Source organism: Dermochelys coriacea, chromosome 8, assembly GCF_009764565.3.
Source record: "Dermochelys coriacea isolate rDerCor1 chromosome 8, rDerCor1.pri.v4, whole genome shotgun sequence".
NCBI classification, from domain to species: domain Eukaryota; kingdom Metazoa; phylum Chordata; order Testudines; family Dermochelyidae; genus Dermochelys; species Dermochelys coriacea.
In genome coordinates this window covers 18752824-18769832 of record NC_050075.1, presented here as the reverse complement: position 1 = coordinate 18769832, position 17009 = coordinate 18752824, and the positions used below count along the sequence as shown (strand labels likewise).

General features: G+C 40.4%; 1 protein-coding gene across 3 annotated transcripts in view; it reads left to right on the top strand.

Moving 5' to 3' along the window:
* The window catches only part of PPP2R2B (protein phosphatase 2 regulatory subunit Bbeta), a 253503-nt gene that overhangs the window by 61141 nt on the left and 175353 nt on the right, over positions 1 to 17009 (top strand). The window contains exon 2 of one of the 3 annotated variants that reach the window (XM_043490656.1): positions 12044 to 12152. The exons of the other annotated variants lie outside the window; for them this stretch is intronic. The gene's annotated coding sequence lies outside the window, so the exon portion shown is untranslated. The remainder of the gene's footprint in view (positions 1 to 12043; positions 12153 to 17009) is intronic. 3 annotated transcript variants of the gene reach the window in all.

The window sequence follows — 17009 nt, the reverse complement described above, 5'->3', positions numbered from 1 at the left end:
TGTAAGAGAGAAAGTACTATAGTTGGCTGTTTGGGTATCCCAATTTAAAAAAAAAATCTATAATGGGCACAAAGCATCTTTTTTTTTTTTTTGGCCTTTTGGGATTGTCTCCCATGTGGTGGAAGCTAAAGGTCACACAGGGGCCCAGTCAGTGAAATCACAGGGGTGGAGTTCACTCTCACTTTGGTGCATTCATTTGGCAGCAGTAGCACAAGACCAAATTCTGCTTTCTGTTAGTTTGGAGTAATTCCAGAGTTAGTCCAGATTTACACTAATGTGACTGAGGTCAAAATTTGTCCCTGTAGTGACTCAGTTCAAAACTACCACGTCATACACATTTCAGCTACTCTAATGAATTTCCCTTAAGATAACTTCTCCCCCTTTAAACAAAAATATTGCACAACTTTAATCATAGAATCATAGAATATCAGGGTTGGAAGGGACCTCAGGAGGTCATCTAGTCCAACCCTCTGCTCAAAGCAGGACCAATCCCCAACTAAATCATCCCAGCCAGGGCTTTGTCAAGCCTGACCTTAAAAACTTCTATGGAAGGAGATTCCACCACCTCCCTAGGTAACGCATTCAAGTGTTTCACCATCCTCCTAGTGAAAAAGTTTTTCCTAATATCCAACCTAAACCTCTCCCACTGCAACTTGAGACCATTGCTCCTTGTTCTGTCATCTGCTATCACTGAGAACAGTCTAGATCCATCCTCTTTGGAACCGCCTTTCAGGTAGTTGAAAGCAGCAATCAAATCCCCCCTCATTCTTCTCTTCCGCAGACTAAACAATCCCAGTCCCCTCAGCCTCTCCTCATAAGTCGTGTTCCAGTCCCCTAATCATTTTTGTTGCCCTCCGCTGGATGTTTTCCAGTTTTTCCACATCCTTCTTGTAGTGTGGGGCTGGACACAGTACTCCAGATGAGATCTCACCAATGTCGAATAGAGGGGAATGATCACGTCCCTCGATCTGCTGGCAAAGCCTCTACTTATACATCCCAAAATGCCATTGGCCTTCTTGGCAATAAGGGCACACTGTTGACTCATATCCAGCTTCTCGTCCACTGTAACTCCTAGGTCCTTTTCTGCAGAACTGCTGCCTAGCCATTCGGTCCCTAGTTTGTAGCAGTGCATGGGATTCTTCCATCCTAGGTGCAGGACTCTGCACTTGTCCTTGTTGAACATCATCAGATTTCTTTTGGCGCAATCCTCGAATTTGTCTAGGTCCCTCTGTATCCTATCCCTACCCTCCAGCATATCTACCACTCCTCCCAGTGTCATCTGCAAACTTGCTGAGGGTGGAATCCACACCCTACACCATTCTCCAGATCATTAATGAAGATATTGAACAAAACCGGCCCAAGGACCAATCTCTGGGGCACTCCACTTGATACCGGCTGCCAACTAGACATGGAGCTATTGATCACTACCCATTGAGCCCAAGAATCTAGCCAGATTTCTATCCACCTTATAGTCCATTCATCCAGCCCATACTTCTTTAACTTGCTGGCAAGAATACTGTGGGAGACCATATCAAAAGCTTTGCTAAAGTCAAGGAACAACACGTCCACTGCTTTCCCCTCATCCACAGAGCCAGTTATCTCGTCATAGAAGGCAATTAGATTAGTCAGGTTTGACTTGCCCTTGGTGAATCCATGCTGACTGTTCCTGATCACTTTCCTCTCCTCTAAGTGCTTCAGACTTGATTCCTTGAGGACCTGCTCCATGATTTTTCCAGGGATGAAGTGAGGCTGATTGGCTTGTAGTTCCCAGGATCCTCCTTCTTCCCTTGTTTAAAGATGGGCACTATATTAGCCTTTTTCCAATCATCTGGGCTCTCCCCCGATCACCATGAGCTTTCAAAGATAAGGGCCAATGGCTCTGCAATCACATCCGCCAACTCCTTTAGCACTCTCGGATGCCGCGCATCCGGCCCCATGGGCTTGTGCTCATCCAGCTTTTCTAAATAGTCCCGAACCACTTCTTTCTCCACAGAGGGCTGGTTACCTCCTCCCCATGCTGTGCTGACCAGTGCAGTAGTCTGGGAGCTGACCTTGTTTGTTAAGACAGAGGCAAAAAAAGCATTGAGTACGTTAGCTTTTTCCACATCCTCTGTCACTAGGTTGCCTCCCTCATTCAGTAAGGGGCCCACACTTTCCTTGACTTTCTTCTTGTTGCTAACATACCTGAAGAAACCCTTCTTGTTACTCTTAACATCTCTTGCTAGCTGCAACTCCAGGTGCGATTTGGCCTTCCTGATTTCACTCCTGCATGCCCGAGCAATATTTTTATACTCTTCCCTGGTCATTTGTCCAATCTTCCACTTCTTGTAAGCTTCTTTTTTGTGTTTAAGATCAGCAAGAATTTCACTGTTAAGCCTAGCTGGTCGCCTGCCATATTTACTATTCTTTCTACACATTGGGATGGTTTGTCCCTGTAACCTCAAAAAGGATTCTTTTAAAATACAGCCAGCTCTCCTGGACTCCTTTCCCCCCCATATTATTCTCCCAGGGGATCCTGCCCATCAGTTCCCTGAGGGAGTCAAAGTCTGCTTTTCTCAAGTCCAGGGTCTGTGTTCTGCTGCTCTCCTTTCTTCCTTGTGTCAGGATCCTGAACTTGACCATCTCATGGTCACTGCCTCCCAGGTTCTCATCCACTTTTGCTTCCCCTACTAATTCTTCCCGGTTTGTGAGCAGCAGGTCAAGAAGAGCTCTGGCCCTAGTTGGTTCCTCCAGCACTTGCACCAGGAAATTGTCTCCTACACTTTCCAAAAACTTCCTGGATTGTCTGTGCACCGCTGTATTGCTCTCTCAGCAGATAGCAGGGTGATTGAAGTCTCCCATGAGAGCCAGGGCCTGCGATCTAGTAACTTTCGTTAGTTGCCGGAAGAAAGCCTCGTCCACCTCATCCTCCTGGTCCGGTGGTCTATAGCAGACTCCCATCATGACATCACCCTTGTTGCTCACACTTCTAAATTTAATCCAGAGACTCTCTCAGGTTTTTCTGCAGATTCATACTGGAGCTCTGAGCAGTCATACTGCTCTCTTACATACAATGCAACTCCCCCACCTTTTCTGCCCTGCCTGTCCTTCCTGAACAGTTTATATCCACCCATGACAGTACTCCAGTCATGTGAGTTATCCCACCAAGTTTCTGTTATTCCAATCACATCATTATTCCTTGGCTGTGCCAGGACTTCCAGTTCTCCCTGCTTGTTTCCCAGGCTTCTTGCATTTGTGTATAGGCACTTGAGATAACTTGCTGTTTGTCCTGCTTTCTTAGTATGAGGCCGGAGTCCTCCCCTCTTGCGCTCTCCTGCTCGTGCTTCCTCCCGGTATCCCACGTTCCCACTTACCTCAGGGCTTTGGTCTCCTTCCCCCAGTGAACTAGTTTAAAGCCCTTCTCACTAGGTTAGCCAGCCTGCTTGCGAAGATGCTCTTCCCTCTCTTTGTTAGGTGGAGCCTATCTCTGCCTAGCACTCCTCCTTCTTGGAACACCATCCCATGGTTAAAGAATCCAAAGCCTTCCCTTCGACACCACCTGTGTAGCATGAAGGGGTAGCGATCCGAGGGCTTGATGAGTCTCGGCAGTCTCTCTGTCACATCGTGAATCCTAGCTCCTGGCAAGCACTAGACTTCCCGGTTTTCCTGGTAAGGCAGGCAGATAGATGACTCAGTCCCCCTGAGGAGAGAGTCCCCGACCACCACCACCCACCTCCTTCTCTTGGGAACGGTGGTCGTGGAACCCCCATCCCTAGGACAGTGCATCTCATGCCTTCCAATTGGAGGAGTCTCCTTCTGTTCCCTTCCCTCAGATGTATCATTTAGTCCACTCTCTGCATTAGTACCTGTGGAGAGAACATGAAAATGGTTGCTTACCTGTATCTGTGTTGCTGGTATATGGATGTTCCCCTTTCTTCTTCTGGAGATCACATGCTGCCAAATGTCTTCACCGTCCTCCTGTTCCCGCTGCACAACCTGCTCTGAATCTTCAGAGCATTGTGTCCATAGAAGCATATCCTGACGTCTGTCCAGGAAATCTTCAGTTTCTCTTATGCAACGCAGGGTCGATACTTGTTTCTCCGGACCTTGAACCTTCTCTTCCAATATGGAGACCAACTTGCACTTTGTACAGACAAAGTCACTTCTGTTCTGTGGAAGAAAGACAAATGTGGCACATCCAGTGCAGGTCACAACAGCTGAATACTCTCCATACATATTATCTTCCTTATACGAGCTTCCTCAGGAGTTGTAGTGACTAAGCAGAGAAGCTGTCAAGATGTAAGCTTCTTTAGTGTACAACTAAGGCAGAAAATTATATATATGCTGTCCAATGTTACAGTATATTAGCTGATAGCTCTGGAAATCAAAATCCTCTCTTTATGCACAGAGCAGGAAGTTGCAGTGCAATCTGACTTCACATTGGCTTAGTATTATGCCTCATATCATGAGCTCTAGGAACGACCTGTAGGGTATAAATAGAAGTTCAGTACATATGACCTATTCTGAATAGGCTCACAACATTGCGGATGTGTGCAAATCATTATGGTGGGGCTTTTTTGTGCTGTGAATACCTCTCCACTGGGAACTAAATTGGGACCCACAAAACTCAATTCACATGGGCTACTAAACAGCTATTAGATGCTAATAACTTTGTCTCTACCTGTGCTGGATTTTGAGTTGGTCACCTAGAAGTGAAATCCTTTATAGTCCATTACCAATACCCTGAGCATTCCCACTGCTCATGGTCTTTATTGTTTGCTCTTCAATGCACAGATTAGTCTCTGTTCCTTTTGAAGATGAGGATGAAATTTCAGCTTTCTAAGAATGTTTTCAGTAACCAGTTAGAATTAAACTGAAATGAAGCAGCAACAAAGCAAATTCTGAGCTTTGAGGCCTTCAGATAAAAGGCACAATAGAAAGGTTATGTTGTAGTTATTCATCTTAATCAATGTGACTTTGATTAATTCAGTTGTTCAGAGACAATCCTGTATTTCCAGAGAGTTTCTTGATTTTTAAATAATTTCTTGTCCTGTACTTTTGACCAGCAGCAAATTCTCTCCTGAATTCTTTTTCCAACCTGTTAATGAAATGGGTCTATTTTCTTCTTCCCCCCATTCTGCCTGGGGACAGCATCACCATGGTTACCTGGATACCTGTTATGTTGACTATGCGCTGTACCAATTTAGCTATTAAAACGTCTCATTTTGTTGTCTGTAAGTAGAAATCAGTCAATACCACAATGTCATTAAACTACTGGCTGTCCAACTACTGTTTACACCATAAGATCAAAACAGCAATTTATTCTTATCAAGAGCTATGAAAACTGAAATGAGTTTGGACTATCCCTGGCCATTGATTAACTACTGTACACAGTGGCATTGTGATCGGAAATATAGCTTCCAGAAAGGAGGTACCAATGTGCTAAATTTTATGGATAGTGCCAGTGGCAATATGTACATTTAAAGACCTGCATGTGCAGCTGGTAATCTTCCCCATTCACTACCCTTCATTGTGCTTTGTACTCTACAATGTAAACTTGATGTACGATGCAATATGACTTTTACAGAAAAGCTCAATGTAAGAATTTGGCAAAAAATTTATAGGGATCAAACATTTTCCATGTTAAATCAAATTAAGGATGAGAGGAAACAAGAAAACTCTGAATTTCATTAAACCTATAGTACTTTTTTTTTATAAATCATTTTTTGTTCTCTTCTCATAATGATTCAAAAACTACATAAAATAACACATTGTAATTACATGGCACCTTTCAGCCCAAATTTCTTAGTGTAATGAATACTGACACTTTGCATTTACTTTCCAACTCACATCTGAGAATCTCAAAACATTTTACAAAGGTGGGTAAGTACCCAATTATTATTTATCCTTATTTTAAAGATGAGGTCTTTGAGGCACAGAGAGATCAGATAACTTGCCCAAAGTCAGACAGTCAAGTCAGTGGCAGAGTCAGGAACACAATCTGATCTGCTTGACTCTGTTTTTATCAAGCTTTACATCTCCCCTGTAAAGCAGGTAAGATTTTTGTCCCCATTTTATGGATGGGCAAAATGAATCATGGGGAAGTTAAAGTCACACCGCAAATCAGAGGTAAAGTGAAGATAGAACCGAGGAGTCCTGATTCTCAATCCCCCGCTCTATCCATTAGCTCACATTTCAGACAGCTTTCCTTAGAAAGTTGTGCTGTCCTCCCAGGTGTCTATATGAAGTATTTAGAAGTTCCTTCAGCACTAGTTCCAGTGCTGACACATACATTGAAAATATTACACACATGAAACCCAAATGGTATTTTTAGCAAAATAAAGACCTACCTTCTCATCTTTCCAATCAAAGGCCTGTCTTTTTGCCAGCTTTTGAATATCAAAAGTACTACATAGAGTTCAGAGGTTCTGCATTGTTTGAGGAGCACTTTGAAGAATTTCTAAGCTGGTTATTATAGTTTGCTTTTTTTCCTCAGGTCTCTTATTAAATATAATTCTAACAACTGCTGAAGAGAAAATTAGGTCCCAAGTGTTCTGGCATCTTCTTAACACAGAAGGTCAACTACATTCCAGTGAGCCAGAAAGCGGCATGATCAAACATATGCATTTCCATTTTCCTCATTCATTTCTGAGGGGGGCGTGTATGGAGGGAAGGGTTGTATGTCTCCATTTCCCATTCTTAGTGGATATGGTAGCATCCACATTCCTCTCTCCATGAAGCCAGCAAATTCTTCCTACAAGAAGTTGCTGCATCTTAATTGTTAAAGTTAAAATCATAATTATTGCAACTATGGAAAAAACATAATTCCTCTCAGCATTTTTTACAGAAATCCTGTGCCTTTCAGCTGTGTGAGAAATTCTAAAAGGCTGCGGAGGAAACAATAAAGTTGTGCATTATGGGCCTGGGTTTACTTTAACTACTGTGCAGTTAAAATAAATCTATATTTCTTTAATTTAGATACATTTCTCATTTCTTTAGACTTCGGGTTTCTGGCAAGCAGACTTGGGCATCAAAGGGGTTTCTCCCATTTACTGTGTTTTTCTCTTTGCCCCATCAGAGCCAAGGGAGTCAAACTAGGACTTCCTTTGGAATCTGTTAGTGTCACTTAACTGACCATTGCACAGGAAGAGAAACTGGCTCTCTACTGGTCTGGGGGTATGTCTATACTGCATTCGACAATGGGATTGCAGCTCGGGTAGACATATCCACCTAACTGTAATTTCGCTAGCGCGGTGGCACGGGCTACTGTAAAAGTCTACCCTGGACTATGTGTTCGTATTCCCAGCCCACACTGGGGTCTGTGCTGCCACATCTTTACTGCTATTTTTATCCACGCTAACGAGATTAAAGCTATCATGGGTATGGCTACACGAGCTGCAAACACACCAACTGCAGGGTAGACATACCCTGAGTCTCAGCTGCTAGACAGTAGGTTGTATGTATTCCCATTCATATGGATGTATTGATAGAATATAATCATCTTTGTGATAATATTTAGCTGTTCCTCTTCAAAGCCCTGTGTAAACATTAACTTATCCTCGTGATAGCTCTGTGAGGTGGTAACTATTATCACCTCCCTTTTACAGGTAGGAAGTTGAGGCACAGAAAGGTGAAAAGACTTCTCAGAGGTCACACTGGGGTGAGTGGGCAACAAAATGACAGATGAAGTTCAAAGCTGATAAATACACAGTAATACACATTGGAAAATATAATTCCAACTCTATATACTAAATGATGGGATCTAAATTAGCTGTTACCACTTCAGAAAGACATTTTGGCATCATCGTGGATACTTCTCTGAAAACATCCGCTCAATGTGCAGCAGCAGTCAAAGGCTAACAAAGTGTTAGGAACCATTTTGAAAGGGATAAATAACAAGAGAAAATATCATAATGACACTATAAGGTATGTCCACCCCTGGAATACTGTGTGAAGTTCTGATCACCCCATCTTAGAAAAGATGCATTAGAATTGGAAAGGGTGCAGAAAAGGGCAACAAAAATTATTTAGGGTATGAAACAGAGGAGACATGAAAAAGACTGGAACTTTTCAGCTTGAAAAAGAGACGATTAAAAGGGGATATGATAGAAGTCTATAAAATCATACATGGGGTGGAGAAAGTAAATAAGGAAGTGTTATTTACCCCTCACATAACACAAGACCAGGGGGTCACCCAATGAAATTAATAGGTAGCAGGTTTAAAATAAACAAAAGGAAGTACTAGTTCACACAACACACAGTCAACCCATAGAACTAATTTCCAGGGGATGCTGTGAAGGCCAAAACTATTACTGGGTACAAAAACGTACTAGGTAAGTTCATGGAGGATAGATCCATCAATGGCTACTAGCCAAGAGAATCAGGGATGCAATTTGATATTCTGGGTGTCCTAAGCTTCTAATTGCCAGAAGCTGGGAGAGTACAATGGGATGGCTACTGTTGGAAGACGGAATATGGGGCTAGATGGACCATTGGTCTTACCCAGTGTGGCCATTCTTATGGGGTTAAAATGTAAAAGTTTCCTGCTCCCAATCCTGTTCTGAGGCCTCCAGACTTCACATCTCTGTTTTTACAGTGTTATGTTACAGGAGTGACACTTCCCTTGCTTTCCTGGAATTTAAATCATTATGGAGTTATGTTCTTCTCCCTTTTATTATTTGCTAAGATTTATAAATTTATGAAGTTATCTATTTTCAGAGAAACAGGTGCTTTTAGTCAGGTCTTGGATGGCTTAAAATAGTTTTTGGTTTTGTTTTGTTTTTTAAAAAAAACTTCGTTTCATAGCATTTTTTGGAGATGGAACCAAAGCAAACTCTGAATCCCAACACCCCTGAATCTTGGAGAAATGTGGTTCATAATTCAAACTCTGTTTGCGGCCAACTCTGATATTTATTTAGCACTTGTAAGTCTGTGCATGTGATCTGATATTGACTACAGGCCTCAGATAACTTGTCTTATAGCATTTGTTTTTAAATATCTAAGAAGACTATTACTGTTCTCCATGCAGGGTGGCACTCTGATCCAGAAAGTGTTCAGAAAAGTTTGATTCCTAACTCCCATCTCCCTCCCATCTGCACAGAAATTGAAGCTTGTTCTCACTTTTTTTTAAAAAATACAGACTAGTTGCAGCATTTACACTGACACATCTGAGGCCTGATTCTGCATTTCTGTCAGACCCCTTACTGAAGTTATATGCTTAGTGAAGTGAAGGAGTGAATAAGGAGTGCAGGATAAGGAACATATTCTATTCCTGCTATCTGATAAAAAAAAAAAGTCTTAACTACTCTAATTCACATGATTAATTTATTAGTTGTTGAGCACTGCTACTGAGCTTGGCATTGCACAATACATAAAGGAAAACAAGGTCATGCCCTGAGATGTGTACAGTCTCGGGTCCCAAACCAGCCTGGTGCTGAGTGCCTTCAGCAAGGTATTGAGTACCCTCTACTTCCATTGAAGAGGTTCCTACAAAGTATTCATCACCTTACAGGGCAGGTGCATCTCCTAGACAGACAGCAAAGTTCAGACACAAAACACACCTGGGATAAAAGTTTCAAAAGTGCCTAAGTGGCGTAGGATCCCAAATCCCATTTTCAATAGGGATTTAGGCACCTGTCTGCATCTTTGCGCACCTTTTAAAAACTGGTCCTTTGGCACTTAGCAGCCCAAGTCACTGAAATTCAGTGGGAGCCAGGCTTGTAAGTGCCTGTGCCATTTTTGCCACTTCTGAAAATAGGACTGATGCTTCTAAGTCACATAGGCCCTCTTGAAAATGTTCCCCCGGTAAGCAGAGGAAGGTACTCTCTGAAAATAGTGCAGCTTTTGCCTTTTTCTGGCAGATGATCACTGAGAGCCTTCACGGAAGGATTGTGTTATAAATAGCGCTGGTCAGAAAACGTCAACAAAAGCAACATTTCAATGAAAAGCAGAAGCTAATTTATTCTAAAATGTCCACAAATTCTGCTTCTCCCCCTATTTTCCAACCAGCCTTAGTTTTCAGAAAGGAATTGAATAAAGAGCAGGTGGGCACCCTGTGCATGTGGGTCAGTCCTGATGTAGTGATCTCCACCTGAGGGGAAGCCTGGCAGAAGGCGTGAAGTCGGGCATGGTAGAAGACTTGACAAGAGTCTTGAGCAGAGCAAAAGGAGCGAGAGGCAAAGAGTGGAAAGGAATGAAGGCAAGTGTGGAGCAGCACTCTGTAATAGAGGGGCAGGAGTTCGAATCTCTGTTAGCTAGTGAAGAGATTTAGATAAGAAGATGTGACATGGTCTGACAGGTGCGAACAGATTTTTTTTATAGGTGGACTGGAGAAGAGTGAGACGATATATGGATGCCACCAATATATATTTTTCTTAGTGATCACTTAAGTAGCTTTGCAGTTTCCCTTTGTCAGTGCTTTCTTTTCCTTACTGTGGCATGCGCGTGCGCACACCCACCCACCCACATAGGGTGGCTTTATTTCTCTTTAATCTGGTTTCTTAGTAACGCACCTGAAGTGGAAATTTCAGAACAAAACAAAATGACCATTAATAGTTTCAAAAGCAGATTTGATAAGAAGGTTTTCCTTTTATATTCATCCAAATTCAGCCTCTGAATTCTATGTTTCTCAACTGAAAAGAAAGAATGAGAAAAATTCAGAAGCAGATGGCCACAATAATAATGCACTAACTCCTGATTAAAAAACATCAAGGTGTGCTTTTGACCTGCTGTCTCATATTAAAAGATTTTTATTCCATTGAAACAGACTAATTGACTTGATTATTTAACTTAATAGCAGCTTAGGCTTCCATCCAGGGTCCAACATGTTAATCAGTGGAATAATTGGAAGAGAAAACAATTAATCCAATTGATAAAAAAGAGGATCATTCATATTCAGCATTCATTAGTGAATCTCGTTCTTTGAAATACAGAAATGCTTCTAGTCAGAGAGAGCTAAGAGCAAGAGGCACACAAGGTTTTGGTGCTTGGTGGAATGTTACTTGGTGTAAAAATAACAACAGACAGTCTCATCCCTGTGTAATGTTTCTTGTTTATATCATCACTGGCCTAGAAGCACTGAGTGATAATCAGCCTTGACCATCATTCCATTCAACTAACCAAGAGTGACTTCTGAAACTTGCCCATCAAGGTCACATAGACTTCAGAGAGATTTGCTGTAATGGGTGTGTTTTCCCAGAATGCTTTGTGCAGATCAGGCTATGAGAAAGGGTAGTAAAGGAATTTGTGGGGAAGAGGAATAGTTTTTTTTAAAATATATTTTTATAGGAGAGATACGCAGAAACAAAGCAAAAAACCTAGATGTGAACAACCCCCAAACTTTGTGGCCTCTGGATGCAGATCTGAATTTGGCAGCTATTTTGCAACCCGTACCCTGGGAGCCAGCCTTGGGCGTTTAATTGCTGTGTAGACAACCCTAATTGGCTATAGTGGGGTGAATCAAACTTGCTGTCTGAACTCCCTCCAAGCTTTGTAGAATTTGGATGAGAATCCAAACTTCTCTAACTCCTATCTCCTATTTGTATATATTTACAGAAAGCAAACACACACACTTTTTTGATCTCTCTCTCTCACACATACACACAAGTCTAATGGATTGCCCATAGATGTGGCAGGTTACAGTCCTTTATGGGTTAGTCTGCAAATCAAATCTATGCCTTTGCCCTTTAATGCTGACTCTGCAATTTTGCAAGGGCAGCTGTCCTTGAGAGCGAAGACATTGCAGGGTGTCAGTGCACAACATCAGTCTCCAAGTTGCCTGAACACAGTAGTCATAAACCTCACACAACATCAAATTTTATGTGTATGAAATGAAGAAAGAATGTTTTTGATAGAATGCCATGGCTGTAATATTCCAGGGTAGGAGCAAAACATTCCTTTTTTTCCCCTTCTAATTTTGATCTCTTAAGCTTGGGAGGGTGGAAATAAAGCATTGCGACCCCCTTACCATATTCTATCAGGAATCATTACATGTATTGGTGCACAGATAGATCTAGAGTAGGCCTTTATTTAGCTGACTTATGATTGAGTCCCTTTTTCTTATCAGGAATGGTAAGGTTGGCTAGAAAGGCCAAGAGGGAGGAAGTGTGGCTAGTGGTTGGATCAAGGTGATCAAGATTCATAGGTGCCTATGTTCTGAGTCTGTGTGTTCTTGGGTAAGTTACTTAACCCCTCTCCCTCTATCCATCTGTAATAACATTGATGTGCCTTACAGAGGTGTTAGGTAGCTTCATTTATTAATATTTGTAAATTATGTTAAGACTTTTAAACCCTCGGATTAAAGGTGCTATGAAAGTGCAATTTTTGTATTTGCATGCATAGTTGCTCACTTGAACTGAGTGATCATGGTAATCGTACATTCCAGTTAGACATGAAGTTGTACACACATTCTGCATGCCCAATAGTGTTCTACAATTATTTGAAAAACAGCTCAAATACTGCTTGTCCAGAAACATACTTATTGATTAATTATTCTAAAGGCAAGCGTGTTTCCTCTTTTTAAATGCTCAGTAATCATTCAAAACATGACAAGAATAAAATCAATTTTGTTTATCAAATTGGATTAAACTAACTGGATTCCCATATGGACACAAGGAATTGAATTTACTGTTGTGTTACATAATACCTGCGACACTGGTGTCTTTTGGTTGTAGTGGTGACATTTTAGAACTACAATATTATGCTTTGGCCATAAAGGATAAAAAAGAAAGATAGAATGTTAATGATCACATCAATATATTTAAATCTAGCCTCCTGAAGCTTGAGAGTCGCGCTTTCCCCCACAGTTCTTCTTGCAATGCATACAGTACAGGAGAAGGGATTGAGAATGATAGATATAGGCATGTGTGTGGCATGAACATGTGCAGCCCATGTGGTAAAATGGGTTGTTGTTTGATTCATGATTTAGGTGGGGCTATTAGATTTTCTTCCCTAAAGCATTTTATAATTTGTTTAACAGAACACAGCCATTTGTCTTGTTTGCTGACTGCTTAACAGATGGATTTGTGATTTTGGTAATTACTATATGAATGTTAATAAGATGTGATATCTTTCATTAATTAATACTTTCAAGGTTTGTTTTTTCCAAATGACATGAGCTAGACTTGTATCTAAATATTAGTGATATACAAATATTGGTTTTATAGAATTCACATTTTGAGAAGTTATGTAAACTTTTGGCCTTCTAGGAGTAGCTTCTTTGTCCTCAGACTCTCTCTAGAAATTATAGCCCAGAACTGTAATGATACCATTTGTTTTTATATTTTGTACTGTAAACAAAGTTTGGTCTGTTCAATTTAATAACCTCTAAAGGTGGGTCAATGCCATAAGAATCTTATTTTGCAAATTTCTCTTCTGTAAGAAATGTGCTTTAACCATCCTTGTAGCCCTTCGGCATTCACTTTCTGGGTGAAATTCACCCACGTGGAAAGATCCAGCGCAAGGCCTGAGCACCACTTACATCCCACGTAAGCCCTCATAAGATATTTATATTGCATCTTTCAGTCTGGAGGATTCCAACAAGACTTTAGAAGCTTAAATGGATAAGAAAGCTGTATACTATACATAGGAACCACTTCATCGGCTGTTGAAATAAGGCCACTAGTGGGAATTAGTGCAGTTAAGGATGAGAATTTACAGTAGCGTTTCCAGTTCAATCTGTAAAGGCAAGAGTTCTGCCACGATAGCATGCTGGGAAAATGGTATGGAGTTTCTGAGGCTTGGAACACCACTGCAGAGGAAATACTATGGGCCTCATTCTCCCCGCAATGTAGAAGTGGACTTAGTTCATAGACCTTCTGCGGGCCCTCTGTATGGTGGAGAATTCCACTCCTTGTGAACATTTGAAAAGCAAGCCAGCCTGGTACCATACTTTACAGACAGTAAACTACAAAGTATATGCTGGGGTGTGGGTGGAAACCACTTATCTCATTTGCCCAGAGGAGTGGGAACTGGAAGTGATTGCAAGCTCATCCAATCAGGGAACAGAAACAAATACCATACTTGCTTTGTCACAGCTGTGCAGTACAAGCCAAAAATTGAATTTTGAGTTTCAGGTGCTCACAAAGACCTCTTCATGATCAAGCCATTGAAAGAAAATAATATGAAAGTGAATTCAACAAATAAATCTGATGAAGTAACCATCAGCTCACTGCCATTTTATGAAGACAAGAGGCTACATTTGCTGACTATATTATTTATTGTGAACTATTTACTTGGCTCAAACCACACTATTTTTTTAATTGAAAAAAGTGAGGCAGTTTAAGCAGATTATGCTCCCATACGTTTATTAAAGCCAAGAGTAATGGAAATACAAATCCAGATTCTGCACTCCATTAAACTAGATTTACATGACTAGAGTACCAGTGTCATTACATCAGTTTAAAACTCGGATATCGGAGGGGGGGAAAAATCACATAAATGTTTAGCACCAACATCTGTTCATTTGAAAATCTGCACTGCAAAGCACATTGTTCATGATTCCCTATGTGCCATTCTCCTGTTTTAAGAGTTCCAGTTGTGGAGCAGAAACAATACCACATGACTCTGAGACCTCCCAGCCAACATGCATAATAAATGATGAATAGCTGAAGCAAAACACTACTTGACCTTCCTGAGTACTGAAAACCATTCACCTAAACTATTCAGCTAATACTTACAAGCAGTGGACATTTTTGAAGACAATCAGAATCTCTTTCATGAACAATTTGCTAACCAAGAAAGGATCTTAACCTATAATGAATATTCTTTTTTATGAAATAGTTCACCCAGTGCCCAAACTTAACATATACTTTCCTTAGTGACTGAAAGCTTAGAAAACCAAACACAAAAATAGCCTGAAAAATTCTTTATGATAAAACTTAACTTTAAATGTTGGTGACAATATGTAGATGTTGGTGTGATGTGCATTTCACCCATAATTACATGTATAGTAGAACCTCAGATTTACGAACACCAGAGTTATGAATTGACCGGTCAACCACAAAGCTAATTTGGAACAGGAAGTACGCAATCAGGCAGCAGCAGAGACCAAAAAAATAAAAAAGCAAATATAGTATAGTACTGTGTTAAACATAAACTACTGAAAAAAAAAAGAGAGAGTTTAAAAAAATATGACAAGGTAAGGAAACTGTTTCTGGACTTGTTTCATTTAAATTAAGATGGTTAAAAGCAGCATTTTTCTTCTGCATACTAAAGTTTCAAAGCTGTATTAAGTCAATATTTAGTTGTAAACTTTTGAATGTTTTGTTCAGAGTTACAAATGCCCTTTCCCGAGATGTTCATAACTCTGAGGTTTTACTGTAGTACTCGAAACAGAAGCCTAAGGTTACTTTCCTTTCAAGTACATTCCTTTTCTTGTTTCTTTACTCATCCACCTTGTTTGGCAGTGAATTCACTCACATGTTAAACAATATGGTCATAATTCTTTGTGACAGTTCAGTCATTCTCATAATACTTAGAACACTGTAGCCTTTCTGTACCAGAGAGGCAGGCGGAACTATGATTAGTTGTGATTTTCCATACAAAAATAGCTTAATGAATAACGCATGCATTAAGATAAGCAAATGAAAGGTACGTGAGGCTATGCTAACTTTCCAATGTTTGACTATCAATGTCTGTCTTTAAATTATTGCAGTGCCAAACCACTTTGTATCTCTCTAGCAAAACACCTATGGAAAACCCTTGCTAGCAGCAAGCAGAACTGTAGTGAACATTTACGGTTTAGTAATGCATCACTGAAAATGTACAAGGTCCTTTGAGTTTTGAAATAATTAGATAGCTAATAACTGCTTTAAAAATGCAAGAGGCTCTCAAGGTTATCATGCTTTCAATAGTGTCCAACAGTTCAATGGTGTCTGATAATGCAAGAGATGTCTTATCCTAGAACTATATTACACTGAAAATGTATGCCACTCTAAACAACCTAACTTGTGGGTTTGTACGTGCTATTGAAACTTCCCCATTCCTAAATGATCAAAATAAACATCTTAAATTTGGTATGGCTGAGATGACAATAGCATGTGTTTGATAACAGTCTAACAGAAAAATATGTTTAAAACTAATCAAGCTTTGGTGATCTCACACCAGATCTATGCCAATATAATCTCATTTATGTTCGTGGATTTACTCTGGTTAAAATTGTAAGTATAGGATCAGAACCTTTATCTCTATTATAAAATGTCACAGAGGATTGTGCTCCATCTTAACTTTGATGGAGAGCAAGTGAAACTTTTGCCTAATACTGTGTGACTCTTCTGCCAGTTGGTTAACAGCAGCAAAAGGGCTGGGTTTAATATACCTAGGGTCTCTCCTGACAAATAACAGGGAGTACTCCTTTCAACAGTTGTTCTATCATTGCTACTGTATTTTTACCTTTTTAAGTGAGTACCCATGACAAGTCATTTTTGCTCCGTCTTTGCAAGTACCACCACTGATTTGCTGTCATACATTAAAGTTCCCATTGGTATTTTAGGCGGTTGTGGTTTTTTTTGTTCTCTATTTTCTTATAGGCTGCTGCATACGGTGAATGGGTCCTCAAAGTGTTCCAATATTGCTCCCCTGCTCATTGTTTGTAGTAGTTACAGAGAACTGGACTTGGTCCCTATCAACACAGACACATCAGGAACAACTGCGTTACTCACTTAACAGTACCTTAGATTCCCCAATTTTCTGAAAAAAGAAAAGGAGTACTTGTGGCACCTTAGTAACTAACAAATTTATTTGACCATAAGCTTTTGTGAGCTACAGCTCACTTCATCTCATGAAAGCTTATGCTCAAATAAATTTGCTAGTCTCTAAGGTGCCACAAGTACTCCTTTTCTTTTTGCGGATACAGACTAACACGGCTGCTACTCTGAAACCAATTTTCTGAATCACTCTTATTTCAGTGAGTGGATCCAGTGTAAATGTTGGGACATTTGCTACAAGATGAGTTTTCCCCCTGTGTGGTTAGAAAAGTTCATGACTTAAAATAATATAAACTGAATGAAAAAATGGAAAAAATACACTAAAAA